Raw genomic sequence first — 24,049 nt, forward strand, 5'->3', positions numbered from 1 at the left:
TCTCTCTCTGTCTCTCTCTCTGTCTCTCTCTCTGTTTCTCTCTCTGTCTCTCTCTCTCTGTCTCTCTCTCTCTCTGTCTCTCTGTCTCTCTCTCTCTCTGTCTCTCTCTGTCTCTCTCTCTCGTCTCTCTCTGTCTCTCTCTGTCTCTCTCTAATCGCTCTCTCTCTGTCTCTCTCTCTCTCTCTCTCTCTCTCTCTCTCTCTCTCTCTCTCTCTCTCTCTCTCTCTCTTTATTGGCATGGGAAACATGTGTTAACATTGCCAAAGCAAGTAAGGTAGATAATATATAAAGTGAATATATAAAGTGAAATAAAGAATAAAAATTAACAGTAAACATTACACACACAGAAGTTTCAAAACAATAAAGACATTACAAATGTCATATTATATATATACAGTGTTTTAACAATGTACAAATGGTTAAAGGACACAAGATAAAATAAATAAGCATAAATATGGGTTGTATTTACAATGGTGTTTGTTCTTCACTGGTTGCCCTTTTCTGGTGGCAACAGGTCACAAATCTTGCTGCTATGATGGCACACTGTGGAATTTCACCCAGTAGATATGGGAGTTTATCAAAATTGGATTTGTTTTCAAATTATTTGTGGATCTGTGTAATCTGAGGGAAATATGTTTCTCTAATATGGTCATACATTGGGCAGGAGGTTAGGAAGTGCAGGTCGATTTCCACATCATTTTGTGGGCTGTGAGAGCCTGTCTGCCTGAGAGCCGGCCTTTCTCAATAGCAAGGCTATGCTCACTGAGTCTGTACATAGTCAAAGCTTACCTTAATTTTGGGTCAGTCACAGTGGTCAGGTATTCTGCCGCTGTGTACTCTCTGTTTAGGGCCAAAAAGCATTCAAGTTTGCTCTGTTTTTTGTTAATTCTTTCCAATGTGTCAAGTAATTATCTTTTTGTTTTCTCATGATTTGGTTGGGTCTAATTGTGCTGCTCTCCTGGGGCTCTGTAGGGTGTGTTTGTGTTTGTGAACAGAGCCCCAGGACAAGCTTGCTTAGGGGACTCTTCTCCAGGTTCATCTCTCTGTAGGAGATGGCTTTGTTATGGAAGGTTTTGGAATCGCTTCCTTTAAGGTGGTTATAGAATTTAACAGCTCTTTTCTGGATTTTGATCGTTAGTGGGTATCGGCCTAATTCTGCTCTGCATGCATTATTTAGTGTTCTACGTCGTACAGGGAGGATATTTTTGCAGAATTCTGCGTGCAGAGTCTCAATTTGGTGTTTGTCCCATTTTGTGAAGTCTTGGTTGGTGAGCGGACCCCAGACCTCACAACCATAAAGGGCAATGGGCCCTATGACTGATTCAAGTATTTTTAGCCAAATTCTAATTGGTATGTTGAAATTTATGTTCCTTTTGATGGCATAGAATGCCCTTCTTGCCCTGTCTCTCAGATCGTTCACAGCTTTGTGGAAGTTACCTGTGGCGCTGATGTTTAGGCCAAGGTATGTATAGTTTTTTGTGTGTGCTCTAGGGCAACAGTGTCTAGATGGAATTTGTATTTGTGGTCCTGTTGTCTGGACCCTTTTTTGGAACACCATTATTTTGGTCTTACTGAGATTTACTGTCAGGGCCCAGGTCTGACAGAATCTGTGCATAAGATCTAGGTGCTGCTATAGGCCCTCCTTGGTTGATGACAGAAGCACCAGATCATCAGCAAACAGCAGACATTTGACTTCGGATTCTAGTAGGGTGAGGTCGGGTGCTGCAGACTGTTCTAGTGCCCGCGCCAATTCGTTGAAATATATGTTGAAGAGGGTGGGGCTTAAGCTGCATCCCTGTCTCACCCCACGACCCTGTGTGAAGAAACGTGTGTGTTTTTTGCCAATTTTAACCGCACACTTGTTGTTTGTGTACATGGATTTTATAATGTCGTATGTTTTACCCCCTTAACACCACTTTCCATCAGTTTGTATAGCAGACCCTCATGCCAAATTGAGTCAAAGGCTTTTTTTAAATCAACAATGCATTAGAAGACTTTGCCTTTGTTTTGGTTTGTTTGGTTGTCAATTAGGGTGTGCAGGGTGAATACATGGTCTGTTGTACGGTAATTTGGTAAAAAGCCAATTTGACATTTGCTCAGTACATTGTTTTCATTGAGGAAATGATAATGCAGAGGAGTGTGCTGTTAATGATAATGCAGAGGATTGAGGATACCATCAACACCACAGGCCTTTTTGGGTTTTTATTTTGTCCTGTATTTTGTCTCTCTCTCTCAATTCAATTCAATTCAATGGGCTTTCTGTCTTTCTCTGTCTCTCTCTCTCTGTCTCTCTCTCTCACTCTCTAATTCTCTCTCTCTCTCAATTCAATTCAATTCATGGGGCTTTCTCTCTGTCTCTGTCTCTCTCTCTAACTCTCTGTCTCTCTCTCTCAATTCAATTCAAGAGGCTTTCTCTCTGTCTCTGTCTCTCTCTAACTCTCTGTCTCTCTTTCTCTCTCTCTCTATCTCTTCTCTCTCTGTGTCTATGTGTGTCTCTGTGTGTCTCATGCATTATATGCCAGGTCATTTGACAGCACCAGGCAGGCAGTTGTGTGAGTGTGGATGGGCTGCTAGGTTCACTGAGGCTGGAGGCTCTGGAGAGATGCCAGGCAGGGCAGGGCTGCCACCACTGTGCCCGGTCTTCAGCTGGAACCATTACACTGATCAGATCAGCCTGCATCTCTGTCTGGATGTGTCCCAAATCACATCCTATTCCCTGTCTAATGCACTAGTATGGGCCCTGGTCAAAAGTAGTGCACTATATAGGGAACAGGGTGCATGATTTCTGTCTGTACAGACCTTCCCCATCTCTACCCATCTAGTCTCATTATGCAGTCTGCCAGCCCCATCTCTACTCAGCTAGTTTCATTATTCAGTCTGCCAGCCCCATCCCTACCCATCTAGTCTCATTATGCAGTCTGCCAGCCCCATCTCTACCCATCTAGTCTCATTATTCAGTCTGCCAGCCCCATCTCTACCCATCTAGTCTCATTATGCAGTCTGCCAGCCCCATCTCTACCCATCTAGTCTCATTATTCAGTCTGCCAGCCCATCTCTACTCAGCTAGTCTCATTATTCAGTCTGCCAGCCCCATCTCTACCCATCTAGTCTCATTATTCAGTCTGCCAGCCCCATCTCTACCCATCTAGTCTCATTATGCAGTCTGCCAGCCCATCTCTACTCAGCTAGTCTCGTTATACAGTCTGCCAGCCCCATCTCTACCCAGCTAGTTTCATTATTCAGTCTGCCAGCCCATCTCTACCCATCTAGTCTCATTATTCAGTCTGCCAGCCCATCTCTACTCAGCTAGTCTCATTATTCAGTCTGCCAGCCCCATCTCTACCCATCTAGTCTCATTATTCAGTCTGCCAGCCCATCTCTACCCATCTAGTCTCATTATTCAGTCTGCCAGCCCATCTCTACCCATCTAGTCTCGTTATTCAGTCTGCCAGCCTCATCTCTACCCAGCTAGTTTCATTATTCAGTTTGCCAGCCCCATCTCTACCCATCTAGTCTCATTATTCAGTCTGCTGAAGCCCATCTCTACCCATCTAGTTTCATTATTCAGTCTGCCAGCCCATCTCTACCCAGCTAGTTTCATAATTCAGTCTGCCAGCCCATCTCTACCCATCTAGTCTCATTATTCAGTCTGCCAGCCCCATCTCTACCCATCTAGTCTCATTATGCAGTCTGCCAGCCCCATCTCTACCCATCTAGTCTAATAATTCAGTCTGCCAGCCCCATCTCTATCCATCTAGTCTCATTATTCAGTTTGCCAGCCCCATCTCTACCCAGCTAGTTCCATTATTCAGTCTGCCAGCCCCATCTCTACTCAGCTAGTCTCGTTATTCAGTCTGCCAGCCCATCTCTACCCATCTAGTCTCATTATTCAGTCTGCCAGCCCATCTCTACTCCAGCTAGTCTCATTATTCAGTCTGCCAGCCCCATCTCTATCCATCTAGTCTCATTATTCAGTCTGCCAGCCCATCTCTACTCAGCTAGTCTCATTATTCAGTCTGCCAGCCCCATCTCTACCCATCTAGTCTCATTATTCAGTCTGCCAGCCCATTCTACTCAGCTAGTCTCGTTATACAGTCTGCCAGCCCCATCTCTACCCAGCTAGTTTCATTATTCAGTCTGCCAGCCCATCTCTACCCATCTAGTCTCATTATTCAGTCTGCCAGCCCATCTCTACTCAGCTAGTCTCATTATTCAGTCTGCCAGCCCATCTCTACCCAGCTAGTTTCATTATTCAGTCTGCCAGCCCATCTCTACCCATCTAGTCTCATTATTCAGTCTGCCAGCCCATCTCTACCCAGCTAGTTTCATTATTCAGTCTGCCAGGCCATCTCTACTCAGCTAGTCTCATTATTCAGTCTGCCAGCCCCATCTCTACCCAGCTAGTTTCATTATTCAGTCTGCCAGCCCGTCTCTACTCAGCTAGTCTCATTTTCAGTCTGCCAGCCCCATCTCTACCCAGCTAGTTTCATTATTCAGTCTGCCAGTGAGGCATAGAGTTTTAGAGTCCTATGTACTCATAGTCAACTCTGTCTCTGATCTCCTCTTTCAGGTGATTGACCAGCTTCCGTGGGATTCGATGTCACCTCTAGATTGGTTCTGCTGAAGATGGAAACACTGGAGTCTGAGCTCACCTGCCCAATCTGCCTGGAGCTGTTTGAAGATCCCCTACTCTTACCCTGCGCCCACAGCCTGTGTTTCAACTGCGCCCACCGCATCCTAGTCTCCCACTGCTCGTCCAACAAACCTCTAGAGTCCATCTCTGCCTTCCAGTGCCCCACCTGCCGTTACGTCATCACGCTGAACCACCGCGGCCTGGAGGGCCTAGGGAAGGCAATGTGACCCTGCAGAACATCATCCACCGTTTCCAGAAGGCCTCCGTCAGCGGCCCTAACTCCCCCAGTGAGAGCCGTCGTGCCCCAGGTCTCTCCGGAGGCCACAGGCCCTATAGCAGCAGCGGAGGAGGAAGCTCCGGCAGCCACAGCGCCCGCTCCAGCCCGGCCCAGCCCTCCTCTCATCAGCACACTGCCACCATGTCTCTGGAGCACCGTATCAGCTGCCAGTTCTGTGAGCAGGACCCGCCTGCGAGGCAGTCAAGACGTGCGTGACCTGCGAGGTGTCGTACTGTGACAGGTGTCTACGTGCCACGCACCCCAATAAGAAGCCGTTTACCAGTCACCGGTTGGTGGAGCCGAGTGCATGACGCCCACCTGAGAGGCCTCACCTGTCTGGAGCATGAGAATGAGAAGGTTAATATGTACTGCATCGTGGATGACCAGCTGATATGTGCGCTGTGTAAGCTGGTGGGACGACACAGAGAACATCAAGTCTCCTCTCTCAGCGAACGCTTCGACAAACTCAAGGTGAGCCCCCACCCCCTCCCCTGCTCTCTCTAATACACAGATCACACACTAACTGTACACCTCAACAAACTGTGTTTGAAGGGTTTCATTCCGAAATGCAATATATACATTTTCAGAAATGTTGGTGAATTGACATAAATTAAAAATACATCTTGTGAAAGTGATAAAGGTATTATTGTGATCATCTTGCCATGACATGGGCGAATGAAAAAAAAACGACATGATTTTGTTTGAAATATTGCAAGATCATTTTTTTACTTCAGAGAGGCAAATAATCATGTTTTGTGGCAAAACGCTATATTTCCACCCCAAACAACATCATAATGTATCAATACATAAAACTATATTGTGCAAATATTTACATCTCTGATTCAGAGGGTGGACAGTGTATAAGATACATTTTAAGCAACTTTTGGAACAATGTTCTGTTTCTGTTTTTCATAAGGATAAATCAAGGGAAACGTTTTGAGTTTGATTATAAACACTTTAGGGAAGGCTTTAGGGAAGGCTTTAGGGAAGGCTTTAGGGAAGGCTTTAGGGAAGGCTTTAGGGAAGGCTTTAGGGAAGGCTTTAGGGAAGGCTTTAGGGAAGGCTTTAGGGAAGGCTTTAGGGAAGGCTTTAGGGAAGGCTTTAGGGAGGGCTTTAGGGAAGGCTTTAGGGAGGGCTTTAGGGAGGGCTTTAGGGAAGGCTTTAGGGAAGGCTTTAGGGAAGGCTTTAGGGAGGGCTTTAGGGAAGGCTTTAGGGAAGGCTTTAGGGAAGGCTTTAGGGAGGGCTTTGGAAGGCTTTAGGGAAGGCTTTAGGGAAGGCTTTAAGAAATAATAACAACGCTGAAAGTCTCCTATGTTTGTAATTTGCCGGTCAGGGGGATTTATTGTTATAATAGGAGTGACACAGCCCCGTGTTTACAGCCTCCACTGTTTGTTATTATAGGAGTGACACTGTTTACAGTCTCCTATGTTTGTTATTGTAGGAGTGACGCTGTTTACAGTCTCCTATGTTTGTTATTATAGGAGTGACACTGTTTACAGTCTCCTATGTTTGTTATTGTAGGAGTGACGCTGTTTACAGTCTCCTATGTTTGTTATTGTAGGAGTGACACTGTTTACAGCCTCCTATGTTTGTTATTATAGGAGTGACACTGTTTACAGCCTCCTATGTTTGTTATTATAGGAGTGACACTGTTTACAGTCTCCTATGTTTGTTATTATAGGAGTGACACTGTTTACAGTCTCCTATGTTTGTTATTATAGGAGTGACACAGCAGCCCGTGTTTACAGCCTCCTCTGTTTGTTATTATAGGAGTGACACTGTTTACAGTCTCCTATGTTTGTTATTATAGGAGTGACACTGTTTACAGTCTCCTATGTTTGTTATTATAGGAGTGACGCTGTTTACAGCCTCTGTATGTTTGTTATTATAGGAGTGACGCTGTTTACAGTCTCCTATGTTTGTTATTATAGGAGTGACACTGTTTACAGTCTCCTATGTTTGTTATTATAGGAGTGACACTGTTTACAGTCTCCTATGTTTGTTATTATAGGAGTGACACAGCGCCCTGTTTACAGCCTCTGTATGTTTGTTATTGTAGGAGTGACGCTGTTTACAGCCTCCTATGTTTGTTATTATAGGAGTGACACTGTTTACAGCCTCCTATGTTTGTTATTATAGGAGTGACACTGTTTACAGTCTCCTATGTTTGTTATTATAGGAGTGACGCTGTTTACAGTCTCCTATGTTTGTTATTATAGGAGTGACACTGTTTACAGTCTCCTATGTTTGTTATTATAGGAGTGACACTGTTTACAGTCTCCTATGTTTGTTATTATAGGAGTGACACTGTTTACAGTCTCCTATGTTTGTTATTATAGGAGTGACACTGTTTACAGTCTCCTATGTTTGTTATTATAGGAGTGACACTGTTTACAGCCTCCTATGTTTGTTATTGTAGGAGTGACACAGCGCCCTGTTTACAGCCTCTGTATGTTTGTTATTATAGGAGTGACACTGTTTACAGTCTCCTATGTTTGTTATTATAGGAGTGACACTGTTTACAGTCTCCTATGTTTGTTATTATAGGAGTGACGCTGTTTACAGCCTCCTATGTTTGTTATTATAGGAGTGACACTGTTTACAGTCTCCTATGTTTGTTATTATAGGAGTGACACTGTTTACAGTCTCCTATGTTTGTTATTATAGGAGTGACGCTGTTTACAGCCTCCTATGTTTGTTATTGTAGGAGTGACGCTGTTTACAGCCTCCTATGTTTGTTATTATAGGAGTGACGCTGTTTACAGCCTCCTATGTTTGTTATTATAGGAGTGACGCTGTTTACAGCCTCCTATGTTTGTTATTGTAGGAGTGACACTGTTTACAGCCTCCTATGTTTGTTATTATAGGAGTGACGCTGTTTACAGCCTCCTATGTTTGTTATTGTAGGAGTGACGCTGTTTACAGCCTCCTATGTTTGTTATTGTAGGAGTGACGCTGTTTACAGCCTCCTATGTTTGTTATTGTAGGAGTGACGCTGTTTACAGCCTCCTATGTTTGTTATTGTAGGAGTGACACTGTTTACAGCCTCCTATGTTTGTTATTGTAGGAGTGACACTGTTTACAGCCTCCTATGTTTGTTATTGTAGGAGTGACACTGTTTACAGCCTCCTATGTTTGTTATTATAGGAGTGACACTGTTTACAGCCTCCTATGTTTGTTATTATAGGAGTGACACTGTTTACAGCCTCCTATGTTTGTTATTATAGGAGTGACGCTGTTTACAGCCTCCTATGTTTGTTATTATAGGAGTGACGCTGTTTACAGCCTCCTATGTTTGTTATTATAGGAGTGACGCTGTTTACAGCCTCCTATGTTTGTTATTATAGGAGTGACACTGTTTACAGCCTCTGTATGTTTGTTATTGTAGGAGTGACACTGTTTACAGCCTCTGTATGTTTGTTATTGTAGGAGTGACACTGTTTACAGCCTCCTCTGTTTGTTATTGTAGGAGTGACGCTGTTTACAGCCTCTGTATGTTTGTTATTGTAGGAGTGACGCTGTTTACAGCCTCCTATGTTTGTTATTATAGGAGTGACACTGTTTACAGTCTCCTATGTTTGTTATTGTAGGAGTGACGCTGTTTACAGCCTCCTATGTTTGTTATTATAGGAGTGACACTGTTTACAGTCTCCTATGTTTGTTATTGTAGGAGTGACACTGTTTACAGCCTCCTATGTTTGTTATTATAGGAGTGACGCTGTTTACAGCCTCCTATGTTTGTTATTGTAGGAGTGACACTGTTTACAGCCTCCTATGTTTGTTATTATAGGAGTGACGCTGTTTACAGCCTCCTATGTTTGTTATTGTAGGAGTGACACTGTTTACAGCCTCCTATGTTTGTTATTGTAGGAGTGACACAGCGCCCTGTTTACAGCCTCCTATGTTTGTTATTGTAGGAGTGACGCTGTTTACAGCCTCCTATGTTTGTTATTGTAGGAGTGACACTGTTTACAGCCTCCTATGTTTGTTATTGTAGGAGTGACGCTGTTTACAGCCTCCTATGTTTGTTATTGTAGGAGTGACGCTGTTTACAGCCTCCTATGTTTGTTATTATAGGAGTGACACTGTTTACAGCCTCCTATGTTTGTTATTGTAGGAGTGACACTGTTTACAGCCTCTGTATGTTTGTTATTGTAGGAGTGACGCTGTTTACAGCCTCCTATGTTTGTTATTATAGGAGTGACACTGTTTACAGCCTCCTATGTTTGTTATTATAGGAGTGACACAGCGCCCTGTTTACAGCCTCCTATGTTTGTTATTGTAGGAGTGACACTGTTTACAGCCTCCTATGTTTGTTATTATAGGAGTGACGCTGTTTACAGCCTCCTATGTTTGTTATTATAGGAGTGACACTGTTTACAGCCTCCTATGTTTGTTATTATAGGAGTGACACAGCACCCTGTTTACAGCCTCCTATGTTTGTTATTGTAGGAGTGACACTGTTTACAGCCTCTGTATGTTTGTTATTATAGGAGTGACACAGCGCCCTGTTTACAGCCTCCTATGTTTGTTATTATAGGAGTGACACAGCACCCTGTTTACAGTCTCCTATGTTTGTTATTGTAGGAGTGACACTGTTTACAGCCTCTGTATGTTTGTTATTGTAGGAGTGACGCTGTTTACAGCCTCCTATGTTTGTTATTATAGGAGTGACACTGTTTACAGCCTCCTATGTTTGTTATTATAGGAGTGACACTGTTTACAGCCTCCTATGTTTGTTATTGTAGGAGTGACACTGTTTACAGCCTCCTATGTTTGTTATTATAGGAGTGACACAGCACCCTGTTTACAGCCTCCTATGTTTGTTATTATAGGAGTGACACTGTTTACAGTCTCCTATGTTTGTTATTGTAGGAGTGACACTGTTTACAGTCTCCTATGTTTGTTATTATAGGAGTGACACTGTTTACAGTCTCCTATGTTTGTTATTATAGGAGTGACGCTGTTTACAGTCTCCTATGTTTGTTATTATAGGAGTGACACTGTTTACAGCCTCCTATGTTTGTTATTATAGGAGTGACACTGTTTACAGTCTCCTATGTTTGTTATTATAGGAGTGACACTGTTTACAGCCTCCTATGTTTGTTATTATAGGAGTGACACTGTTTACAGTCTCCTATGTTTGTTATTATAGGAGTGACACAGCGCCCTGTTTACAGCCTCCTATGTTTGTTATTATAGGAGTGACACTGTTTACAGCCTCCTATGTTTGTTATTATAGGAGTGACGCTGTTTACAGTCTCCTATGTTTGTTATTATAGGAGTGACACTGTTTACAGCCTCCTATGTTTGTTATTATAGGAGTGACACTGTTTACAGTCTCCTATGTTTGTTATTATAGGAGTGACACTGTTTACAGTCTCCTATGTTTGTTATTATAGGAGTGACACTGTTTACAGCCTCCTATGTTTGTTATTATAGGAGTGACACTGTTTACAGTCTCCTATGTTTGTTATTATAGGAGTGACACTGTTTACAGTCTCCTATGTTTGTTATTATAGGAGTGACACTGTTTACAGCCTCCTATGTTTGTTATTATAGGAGTGACACTGTTTACAGTCTCCTATGTTTGTTATTATAGGAGTGACACAGCGCCCTGTTTACAGCCTCCTCTGTTTGTTATTATAGGAGTGACGCTGTTTACAGCCTCAGGAACAGATTTCAAGGCTCTATGTTTGTTATTATAGGAGTGACACTGTTTACAGTCTCCTATGTTTGTTATTATAGGAGTGACACAGCGCCCTGTTTACAGCCTCCTCTGTTTGTTATTATAGGAGTGACACTGTTTACAGTCTCCTATGTTTGTTATTGTAGGAGTGACACTGTTTACAGCCTCCTATGTTTGTTATTGTAGGAGTGACACTGTTTACAGCCTCCTCTGTTTGTTATTATAGGAGTGACACTGTTTACAGTCTCCTATGTTTGTTATTATAGGAGTGACACTGTTTACAGCCTCCTCTGTTTGTTATTATAGGAGTGACACTGTTTACAGTCTCCTATGTTTGTTATTATAGGAGTGACACTGTTTACAGCCTCCTCTGTTTGTTATTGTAGGAGTGACACTGTTTACAGCCTCCTATGTTTGTTATTATAGGAGTGACACTGTTTACAGCCTCCTATGTTTGTTATTGTAGGAGTGACACTGTTTACAGCCTCCTATGTTTGTTATTATAGGAGTGACACTGTTTACAGTCTCCTATGTTTGTTATTATAGGAGTGACACAGCGCCCTGTTTACAGTCTCCTATGTTTGTTATTATAGGAGTGACACAGCGCCCTGTTTACAGTCTCCTATGTTTGTTATTATAGGAGTGACACTGTTTACAGCCTCTGTATGTTTGTTATTGTAGGAGTGACACTGTTTACAGCCTCCTCTGTTTGTTATTGTAGGAGTGACACTGTTTACAGCCTCCTATGTTTGTTATTATAGGAGTGACGCTGTTTACAGCCTATTGTTGTTTTTCATGAGCTTGTTTAGAAAATGTCCTCTTTCGGGCCAACAGGAACATATTTCACAGGCTCCAACAGGAACATATTTCACAGGCTCCAACAGGAACAGATTTCACAGGCTCCAACAGGAACATATTTCACAGGCTCCAACAGGAACAGATTTCACAGGCTCCAACAGGAACATATTACACAGACTCCAACAGGAACATATTTCACAGGCTCCAACAGGAACATATTTCACAGGCTCCAACAGGAACATATTTCACAGGCTCCAACAGGAACAGATTTCACAGACTCCAACAGGAACATATTTCACAGACTCCAACAGGAACATATTTCACAGACTCCAACAGGAACATATTACACAGACTCCAACAGGAACATATTACACAGACTCCAACAGGAACATATTTCACAGGCTCCAACAGGAACATATTTCACAGACTCCAACAGGAACATATTACACAGACTCCAACAGGAACATATTTCACAGGCTCCAACAGGAACATATTACACAGACTCCAACAGGAACATATTTCACAGACTCCAACAGGAACATATTACACAGACTCCAACAGGAACATATTTCACAGGCTCCAACAGGAACAGATATCACAGGCTCCAACAGGAACAGAAACTGTTCAAGTGATCCGTAACCAAAATCTCTATGACACTCAAGAACTCAAAGCGTAACGCCCGGTAGCCAGCGTGTGAACAGCTGAGTGTGACAGCTGTCTATCACTGCGTCAGTCTGACTAAGCCAGGGGCCTAAATGAATAAGATAAGGTTCTGAATATCTTCATTTTAAAGTGTGGGAAAAAAAAGGTCTGTCAGCTGGTGATTGTCTAGCAAATAACTGCTGATATCACAGTTAACTGTTAATTAACATAAACACATTTAGTATCTTCTGGCTTCTACATTTAAAAAAAAGTCTAATTAATCCACGTAATATAGCCAACACTTTCACAATCAATCAATTATTTGTTTTAGAAAGATCTAAAGAAACATGATATGAAGAAAATGTAATCTATTTCAGAAGAATAGATTCCCAAACCCTTAAGTTAGGCCACGTGTCATTAGTTGTCTCTGATTGAGAATCATACTTAGGTAGCCTGGGTTGCACTGTCTGTTTGTGGGTGATTGTCTATGTTGATTGCTTGTTTCAGCACAGTTCGCATTAGCTTCACGGTTGTTATTTCGTTTATTGTTTCTGTATGAAATTTCATCTTGGTTTCGCCTGTAGCATTAGTTCTGGGGCACTCACAGACAATATCTTTGCAGTTTTGGAAACGTCAGAGTGTTTTCTTTCCAACGCTGTCAATTATATGCAAAGTCGAGAATCTTTTCTTGACAAATTATCTTGTTTAAAACGGGAACGTTTTTTTATCCAAAAATTAAAAGAGTGCCCCCTATATCGAAGAAGTTAATTGCCTACCGTCTGTAAGCTGTTAGTGTCTTAATGACTGTTCCACAGGGCAATAATATGCAATATCCGTACTGTGAGACACCTAAGACAGCGCTACAGGGAGACAGGACAGACAGCAGATCGTCCTCGCAGTGGCAAACCCCACGTGTAACAACACCTGCACAGGATCGGTACATCCGAACATCACACTTGCGGGACAAGTACAGGATGGCAACAACAATTGCACGAGTTACACCAGGAACACACAATTCCTCCATCAGTGCTCAGACTGTCCTCAATAGGCTGAGAGAGGCTGGACTGAGGGCTTGTAGGCATGTTGTAAGACATCACCGGCAACAACATCACCTATGAGTACAAACCCACCGTCGCTGGACCAGACAGGACTGGCAAAAAGTGCTCTTCACTGACGAGTTGCGGTTTTGTCTCACCAGAGGTGATCGTGGAAGGACTGAGCTTTACACCGAGGCCTGTACTTTGGTGCGGGATCGATTTGGAGGTGGAGGGTTCGTCATGGTCTGGGGCGGTGTGTCACAGCATCATCGGACTGAGCTTGTTATCACTGCAGGCAATCTCAACACTGTGTGTTACAGGGAAGACATCCTTCCTCCCTCATGTGGTATCCTTCCTGCAGACTCATCCTGACATGACCTTCCAGCATGACAATGCCACCAGCCATACTGCTCGTTCTGTGCGTGATTTCCTGCAAGACAGGACTGTCGGTGTTCTGCCATGGCCAGCGAAGAGCCCAGATCTCAATCCCATTGAGCATGTCTGGGACATGTTGGATCGGAGGGTGAGGGCTAGGAACATTCCCCCCCAGAAATATTTGGGAACTTGCAGGTGCCTTGGTGGAAGAGTGGGGTAACATCTCACAGCAAGAACTGGCAAATCTGGTGAAGTCCATGAGGAGGCGATGCACTGCAGTACTTAATGCAGCTGGTGGCCACACCAGATACTGACTGTTACTTTTGATTTTGACCCCCCTTTGTTCAGGGACACATTATTCCATTTCTGTTAGTCACATGTCTGTGGAACTTGTTCAGTTTATGTCTCGGTTGTTGAATCTTATGTTCACACAAATATTTACGCATGTTCAGTTTGCTGAAAATAAATGCAGTTGACAGTGAGAGGACATTTCTTGTTTTGTTGAGTTTACTAAATAATATATGTCTGAAATTGGGTTATGATTTAGAATGGATCATTATCTCATACACCTGTCTCAGAACAGGGGGAAAAGACATCATCTATGCATTTAAATAGCGAATGGAGGACACTTTTCCCGTGCTTAATTTTCATGCCAGCCAGGTAGGCTATACTCCTGTTGTAAAGAGAAGCAGTGTGCTTAATATTAGGAAAGTTGAGAAATAAATATAGTTGGTCTAACCTATAGAAAGCTGATTGGAACCTCCTCTTTTTAATAGAGGCCATCACTCTGTTTTCTCACACAGTTTTTCGAATACATTTACATTTGACAGTAGAGTGTTGAGTACCAGGCAGTTGGCATGTTTGGTAGGCTATCAGCAGCGTCAGAGCTCGGAGAAGCCTAATTCCCGTGACTAAACGGTCACGTGTTTGGTAGGCTATCAGCAGCGTCAGAGCTCGGAGAAGCCTAATTCCGTGACTAAACGGTCACGTGTTTGGTAGGCTATCAGCAGCGTCAGAGCTCGGAGAAGACTAATTCAGACAAACAGACAAACGAAAAAGGGATCGGTAGCGGCTAGTAGGACGGTGACGACGACGCCGAGCACCGCCCAAACAGGCAGGGGAGCCAACTTCAGCGGAAGTCGTGACATCACCTACGTTGAGATGAACCTGGAGTAGAGTCCCCTCGAGTCCTCTCAGCCAGCTGGTACTGGGACCTTGTTCACAAACACAATCAGACTCAACACAGCCCAAGGACAGCAACACAATTAGACCCAACCAAATCATGAGAACAAAAAAGATAATTACTTGTCACATTGGAAAGAATTAACAAAAAAACAGAGCAAACTAGAATACTGTTTGTTCCTAAACAGAGAGTACACAGTGGCAGAATACCTGACCACTGTGACTGTCCCAAACGTAAGGAAAGCTTTGACTATGTACAGACTCAGTGAGCATAGCCTTGCTCTTGAGAAAGGCCGCCATAGACAGACATGGCTGTCATATACATAGACCCCATATCTATTGGGTGAAGTACCACTGTGTGCCATCACAGCAGCAAGATGTGGGATCTGTTGCCACAAGAAAAGGGCAGCCAGTGTAGCAGAAACATCTATATTATTTTAAAACTTTTGTGAGTGTAATGTTTACCGTTCGTTTCTGATTGTTTTTTTCCCCTTTGTTTATTGGCTTTGGCAATGTAAGCATATGTTTCCAATGCCAATAAAGCCCTTAAATTGAACTGAACGGAATTAGAGAGAGAGAGAGAGAGAGAGAGAGAGAGAGAGAGAGGAGAGAGAGGAGAGAGACAGAGAGAGAGAGGAGAGAGACAGAGAGAGAGAGAGAGAGAGAGAGAGAGAGAGAGAGAGGAGAGAGAGCGAGAGAGAGGAGAGAGAGCGAGGAGAGAGAGGCAGAGAGAGAGGGGAGAGAGAGAAAGAGCGAGAGAGAGGAGAGAGACAGAGAGGAGAGAGAGAGCGAGAGAGAGAGAGAGAGAGAGAGAGAGAGGAGACAGAGAGAGAGAGGGGGAGAGAGAGAGAGAGCGAGAGAGAGAGGAGAGAGACAGAGAGAAGAGAGAGAGAGAGAGGGAGAGAGAGAGAGAGAGAGAGAGAGAGAGAGAGAGAGAGAGAGAGAGAGAGAGAGAGAGAGAGAGAGAGAGACAGAGAGAGAGAGACAGAGAGAGAGAGACAGGGAGAGAGAGACAGGGAGAGAGAGAGAGAGACACAGAGAGAGAGACAGAGAGAGAGAGACACAGAGAGAGAGTCATTATCATAATAGATGACTGTGCATTACCTAAAGCTTTTCTGTGTTCAGCCTAGCTGTGTTGACCCACTATACAAAAGACTGCTGAATCAGCTTGTTAAAAAACGGTCTTGCTGAAGCTAATTCAACACTAAAGCTGCTTCACTGACCTGGTCTGCCAGCATGTGTATCCATATCGTAGTCATTTTTTAAGTACATTTTTTAATGAACCTTTATTTAACTAGGAAAGTCAGTCAAGAACACATTTTTATGTACAATGACGGCTTACCCAAACCCTCCTCAAACCCGGACGACGCTGGGCCAGTTGTGCGCCACCCTATGGGACTCCCGATCACGGCTGGTTGTGATACAGCCCGGGATCAAACCAGGGTCTGTAGGAGTGAAGCCTTAAGCGATGCGATGCAGTGCCTTAGACCGCTGCACCACTCGACGGCCTCAAGTCATCATGACCTCAGAGTTAGTGATGCAGGAGAGATACAACGTAGGAGAGATAGGAGAGATACAACGTAGGAGAGATACAACGTAGGAGAGATACCTCGTAGGAGAGATACAACGTAGGAGAGATACAATGTATTAAAATGCCTTATTATAAAATATTGTGTATCCACATTGTGTTAAATACAGTTAGGATGTGCTTATAATGTTGTGGTATAATGTGTCCATATAGTGGTGGGGATGACTTCAGAGTTCTACTGTTGTATCAATGAGAGAAGTAAAATAATGGTTTGACTCTTGAGAGACATTACAGGAACCAGGCCGAAGATGCATAAATAATATAGCTGTTGTGTTCTCATCGTTGTTGAGTGACATTACCTAAAAGAGAGAGGGACAGAAGCATCAACAGATGTTGTTGTTTACCTTCTCCTTATACTTTATGCACTTATTTAGATATTATACTGTCTGTAGAGCTCTTTGTTCCGTTGATGTGCCCCCCCCATCGTGTCTTTGAGGATATGAATGTGACTTCTCTCTCTCTCTCTCTCTCTCTCTCTCTCTCTCTCTCTCTCTCTCTCTTTCTCCCTGTCTCTAAGGTTGCAGTAGACACACAGCTCATTTGAATGTTATAAGGCTTTGAACTTGGTGACTTTGATCTCTCTCTCTATCCCCAACCTGGGAAGGGACCAGCTCAGATCATCTCTCTCTCGCTCTCTCTACCTATCTCTCCATGTCTCTATTTCTCCCCAACCTGGGAGGAACCAGCTCAGATCAGCTCAGCAAACTTTCTAATCTTTTCTGTCTGGGGAGATTGAAGGAATGAAACTCTTATTTGTACATAATTAAAAGAGATGTGGTGACAGATGATCAGAAGGTCACGTATTGTGATAACAGTGAGACATTCTGAGAAATGACAGATAAACACGTATTAACTCTCATGCCCTTTAATACTGACAATAAACCCCCCTTCACACTACGCTGACACTGCCCTTGAACTGATCTGGTGTACTACTACCTGATCTGGTGTACTACTAACTGATCTGGTGTACTACTACCTGATCTATTGTACTACTACCTGATATGTTGTACTACTAACTGATCTGGTGTACTACTACCTGATATGTTGTACTACTAACTGATCTGGTGTACTAATAACTGATCTGGTGTACTACTACCTGATCTGTTGTACTACTAACTGATCTGGTGTACTACTAACTGATCTGGTGTACTACTACCTGATCTGGTGTATTACAAACTGATCTGGTGTACTAATAACTGATCTGGTGTACTACTACCTGATCTGCTGTACTACTAACTGATCTGTTGTACTACTACCTGATATGTTGTACTACTAACTGATCTGGTGTACTACTACCTGATCTGTTGTACTACTAACTGATCTGGTGTACTACTAACTGATCTGGTGTACTACTACCTGATCTGGTGTATTACTAACTGATCTGGTGTACTAATAACTGATCTGGTGTACTACTACCTGATCTGTTGTACCACTAACTGATCTGGTGTACTACTAACTGATCTGTTGTACTACTACCTGATCTGGTGGATTACTAACTGATCTGGTGTACTACTAACTGATCTGGTGTACTACTAACTCATCTGTTGTACTACTAACTGATCTGTTGTACTACTAACTGAACTATGGTGTACTACTAACTGATCTGTTGTACTACTAACTGATCTGGTGTACTACTAACTGATCTGTGGTACTACTAACTGATCTGTTGTACTACTAACTGATCTGTTGTACTACTACCTGATCTGGTGTACTACTAACTGATCTGTTGTACTACTAACTGACCTGTTGTACTACTAACTGATCTGTTGTACTACTAACTGATCTGTTGTACTACTACCTGATCTGGTACTACTAACTGATCTGTTGTACTACAACCTGATCTGGTGTACTACTAACTGATCTGTTGTACTACTACCTGATCTGTTGTACTACTAACTGATCTATTGTACTACTACCTGACCTGCTGTACTACTAACTGATCTGTTGTACTACTAACTGATCTGGTGTACTACTAACTGATCTGTTGTACTACTAACTGACCTGATGTACAACTAACTGATCTATTGTACTACTACCTGATCTGCTGTACTACTAACTGATCTGGTGTACTACTAACTGACCTGATGTACTACTAACTGATCTGTTGTACTACTAACTGATCTGATGTACTACTAACTGATCTTTTGTACTACTAACTGATCTGGTGTACTACTAACTGATCTGATGTACTCCTAACTGAACTGATGCACTACTAACTGATCTGTTGTATTACTAACTGATCTGTTGTACTACTAACTGATCTGTTGTACTACTAACTGATCTGGTGATCTACTAACTGAACTGATGTACTAATAACTGATCTGTTGTATTACTAACTGATCTGTTGTACTAGTACCTGATCTGTTGTACTACTAACTGATCTGTTGTGCCAGTAACTGATCTGTTGTGCTACTAACTGATCTGTTGTACTACTAACTGATCTGGTGTACTACTAACTGACCTGTTGTACTTCTAACTGATCTGTTGTGCCAATAACTGATCTGTTGTGCTACTAACTGATCTGTTGTACTACTAACTGATCTGGTGTACTACTACCTGATCTGTTGTACTACTAACTGACCTGTTGTACTTCTAACTGATCTGGTGTACTACTAACTGATCTTGTGTACTACTAACTGATATGGTGTACTACTAACTGATCTGTTGTACTAGTAACTGATCTGTTGTAGTACTAACTGATCTGCTGTACTACTACCTGATATGTTGTACTACTAACTGATCTGGTGTACTACTAACTGAACTGATGTACTACTAACTGATCTGTTGTATTACTAACTGATCTGTTGTACTACTAACTGATCTGTTGTACTACTAACTGATCTGTTGTGATTAGTAACTGATCTGTTGTACTACTAACTGATATGTTGTACTACTAACTGATCTGGTGCACTACTAACTGACCTGATGTACTACTAACTGATCTGTTGTACTACTAACTGATCTGTTGTACTACTAACTGATCTGTTGTACTACTAACTGATCTGGTGTACTACTAACTGATCTGATGTACTACTAATTGAACTGATGTGCTACTAACTGATCTGTTGTATTACTAACTGATCTGTTGTACTACTAACTGATCTGGTGTACTACTACCTGATCTGTTGTACTACTAACTGATCTGGTGTACTAACTAACTGATCTGGTGTACTACTACCTGATCTGTTGTACTACTAACTGATCTGGTGTACTGCTAACTGATCTGGTGTACTACTACCTGATCTGGTGTATTACAAACTGATCTGGTGTACTAATAACTGATCTGGTGTACTACAACCTGATCTGCTGTACTACTAACTGATCTGTTGTACTACTACCTGATATGTTGTACTACTAACTGATCTGGTGTACTAACTGACTACCTGATCTGTTGTACTACTAACTGATCTGGTGTACTACTAACTGATCTGGTGTACTACTACCTGATCTGGTGTATTACTAACTGATATGGTGTACTACTAACTGATCTGGTGTACTACTACCTGATCTGTTGTACTACTAACTGATCTGGTGTACTACTAACTGATCTGGTGTACTACTACCTGATCTGTGGATTACTAACTGATCTGTACTACTAACTGATCTGGTGTACTACTAACTCATCTGTTGTACTACTAACTGATCTGTTGTACTACTAACTGACCTGTTGTACTACTAACTGATCTGTTGTACTACTAACTGATCTGTTGTACTACTACCTGATCTGGTACACTACTAACTGATCTGTTGTACTACAACCTGATCTGTTGTACTACTAACTGATCTGTTGCACTACTACCTGATCTGTTGTACTACTAACTGATCTATTGTACTACTACCTGACCTGCTGTACTACTAACTGATCTGTTGTACTACTAACTGATCTGGTGTACTACTAACTGATCTGTTGTACTACTAACTGACCTGATGTACAACTAACTGATCTATTGTACTACTACCTGACCTGCTGTACTACTAACTGATCTGGTGTACTACTAACTGACCTGATGTACTACTAACTGATCTGTTGTACTACTAACTGATCTGATGTACTACTAACTGATCTTTGTACTACTAACTGATCTGGTGTACTACTAACTGATCTGATGTACTCCTAACTGAACTGATGCGCTACTAACTGATCTGTTGTATTACTAACTGATCTGTTGTACTACTAACTGATCTGTTGTACTACTAACTGATCTGGTGATCTACTAACTGAACTGATGTACTACTAACTGATCTGTTGTATTACTAACTGATCTGTTGTACTACTAACTGATCTGTTGTACTAGTACCTGATCTGTTGTACTACTAACTGATCTGTTGTGCCAGTAACTGATCTGTTGTGCTACTAACTGATCTGTTGTACTACTAACTGATCTGGTGTACTACTACCTGATCTGTTGTACTACTAACTGACCTGTTGTACTTCTAACTGATCTGGTGTACTACTAACTGATCTTGTGTACTACTAACTGATATGGTGTACTACTAACTGATCTGTTGTACTAGTAACTGATCTGTTGTACTACTAACTGACCTGCTGTACTACTACCTGATATGTTGTACTACTAACTGATCTGGTGTACTACTAACTGAACTGATGTACTACTAACTGATCTGTTGTATTACTAACTTATCTGTTGTACTAGTAACTGATCTGTTGTACTACTAACTGATCTGTTGTGCCAGTAACTGATCTGTTGTGCTACTAACTGATCTGTTGTACTACTAACTGATCTGGTGTACTACTAACTGACCTGTTGTACTTCTAACTGATCTGTTGTACTACTAACTGACCTGTTGTACTTCTAACTGATATGGTGTACTACTAACTGATCTAGTGTACTACTAACTGATCTGGTGTACTACTAACTGATCTAGTGTACTACTAACTGATCTGGTGTACTACTACCTGATCTGTTGTGCTACTAACTGATATGTTGTACTACTAACTGATCTGGTGTACTACTACCTGATCCGTTGTACTACTAACTGACCTGCTGTATTACTAACTGACCTGGTGTGTACTACTACCTGATATGTTGTACTACTAACTGATCTGGTGTACTACTAACTGATCTTTGTACTACTAACTGATCTGGTGTACTACTAACTGACCTGATGTACAACTAACTGATCTGTTGTACTACTAACTGATCTGTTGTACTACTAACTGATCTGATGTACTACTAACTGATCTGTTGTACTACTAACTGATCTGTTGTACTACTAACTGACCTGCTGTATTACTAACTGACCTGCTGTACTACTAACTGATCTGTTGTACTACTAACTGATCTGATGTACTACTAACTGATCTGTTGTACTACTAACTGATCTGTTGTACTACTAACTGACCTGTTGTATTACTAACTGACCTGCTGTACTACTAACTGATCTGTTGTACTACTAACTGATCTGATGTACTACTAACTGACCTGCTGTACTACTAACTGACCTGCTGTATCCTGATCTGTATTACTAACTGATCTGCTGTACTACTAACTGATCTGTTGTACTACTAACTGATCTGTTGTACTACTAACTGACCTGCTGTACTACTACCTGATATGTTGTACTACTAACTGATCTGTGTGCACTACTAACTGATCTGGTGTACTACTAACTGACCTGATGTACTACTAACTGATCTGTTGTATTACTAACTGATCTGTTGTACTAGTAACTGATCTGTTGTACTACTAACTGATCTGTTGTGCCAGTAACTGATCTGTTGTGCTACTAACTGATCTGTTGTACTACTAACTGATCTGGTGTACTACTAACTGATCTAGTGTACTACTAACTGATCTGGTGTACTACTAACTGATCTAGTGTACTACTAACTGATCTGGTGTACTACTACCTGATCTGTTGTGCTACTAACTGATCTGTTGTACTACTAACTGATCTGGTGTACTACTACCTGGTCTACTACCTGTTGTACTACTAACTGACCTGTTGTACTTCTAAATGATCTGGTGTAATACTAACTGATCTGATGTACTATTAACTGATCTGTTGTACTACTAACTGCCCTGCTGTATTACTAACTGACCTGCTGTACTACTACCTGATATGTTGTACTACTAACTGATCTGGTGTACTACTAACTGATCTGTTGTACTACTAACTGATCTGGTGTACTACTAACTGACCTGATGTACAACTAACTGATCTGTTGTACTACTAACTGATCTGTTGTACTACTAACTGATCTGATGTACTACTAACTGATCTGTTGTACTACTAACTGATCTGTTGTACTACTAACTGACCTGCTGTATTACTAACTGACCTGCTGTACTACTAACTGATCTGTTGTACTACTAACTGATCTGATGTACTACTAACTGACCTGCTGTACTACTAACTGACCTGCTGTATCCTGCTGTATTACTAACTGACCTGCTGTACTACTAACTGATCTGTTGTACTACTAACTGACCTGCTGTACTACTAACTGATCTGTTGTACTACTAACTGACCTGCTGTTAGTTATGTTAGATCCTGGGGATAATGTTATGTCTCTCAGAGCCTGGGGATAATGTTATGTCTCTCTAGAGCCTGAGATAATGTTATGTCTCTGAGCCTGGAGATAATGTTATGTCTCTGAGCCTGGAGATAATGTTATGTCTCTAGAGCCTGGAGATAATGGTATGTCTCTAGAGCCTGGAGATAATGGTATGTCTCTCTGAGTGCCTGGGGATAATGTTATGTCTCTAGAGCCTGGGGATAATGTTATGTCTCTTTAGAGCCTGGGGATAATGTTATGTCTCTCTAGAGCCTGGGGTAATGGTTTGTCTCTCTAGAGCCTGGGGATAATGCTTGTCTCTCTAGAGCCTGGGGTAATGGTTTGTCTCTAGAGCCTGGGGTAATGGTTTGTCTCTAGAGCCTGGGGATAATGTTATGTCTGTAGAGCCTGGTGAAAATGTTATGTCTCTAGAGCCTGGAGATAATGTTATGTCTCTAGAGCCTGGGGATAATGTTATGTCTGTAGAGCCTGGAGATAATGTTATGTCTCTAGAGCCTGGGGATAATGTTATGTCTGTAGAGCCTGGGGATAATGTTATGTCTGTAGAGCCTGGGGAAAATGTTATGTTTGTAGAGCCTGGAGATAATGGTATGTCTCTTTAGAGCCTGGGGATAATGTTATGTCTCTAGTGCCTGGGGATAATGTTATGTCTCTCTAGAGCCTGGGGATAATGATATGTCTCTAGTGCCTGGGGATAATGTTATGTCTCTAGAGCCTGGGGATAATGTTATGTCTCTAGTGCCTGGGGATAATGTTATGTCTCTCTAGTGCCTGGGGATAATGGTATGTCTCTAGTGCCTGGGGATAATGTTATGTCTCTCTAGAGCCTGGGGATAATGATATGTCTCTAGAGCCTGGAGATAATGTTATGTCTCTAGAGCCTGGGGATAATGATATGTCTCTAGAGCCTGGAGATAATGTTATGTCTCTGAGCCTGGGGATAATGATATGTCTCTAGTGCCTGGGGATAATGATATGTCTCTAGTGCCTGGGGATACTGATAAATACAGTTGAAGTCGGATGTTTGCATATGCCATAGCCAAAGACATTTAAACTCAGTTTTTCACAATTCCTGACATTTAATCCTAGTAAAAATTCCCTGTCTTAGGTCAGTTAGGATCACCACTTAATTTTAAGTTTTTGAAATGTCAGAATAATAGTAAAGAGAATGATTTATTTCAGATTTTATTTCTTTCATCACATTCCCAGTGGGTCAGACATTTACATAGACTCAATTAGTATTTGGCAGCATTGCCTTTAAATTGTTTAAGATAGCCTTACACAAAC

General features: G+C 42.0%; 1 pseudogene; it reads left to right on the forward strand.

Moving 5' to 3' along the window:
* LOC135545461 (probable E3 ubiquitin-protein ligase MID2) overlaps nucleotides 1-24,049 on the forward strand; it is a 190,919-nt pseudogene that overhangs the window by 53,471 nt on the left and 113,399 nt on the right.

Source organism: Oncorhynchus masou, chromosome 9 (assembly GCF_036934945.1).
Source record: "Oncorhynchus masou masou isolate Uvic2021 chromosome 9, UVic_Omas_1.1, whole genome shotgun sequence".
NCBI classification, from domain to species: domain Eukaryota; kingdom Metazoa; phylum Chordata; class Actinopteri; order Salmoniformes; family Salmonidae; genus Oncorhynchus; species Oncorhynchus masou.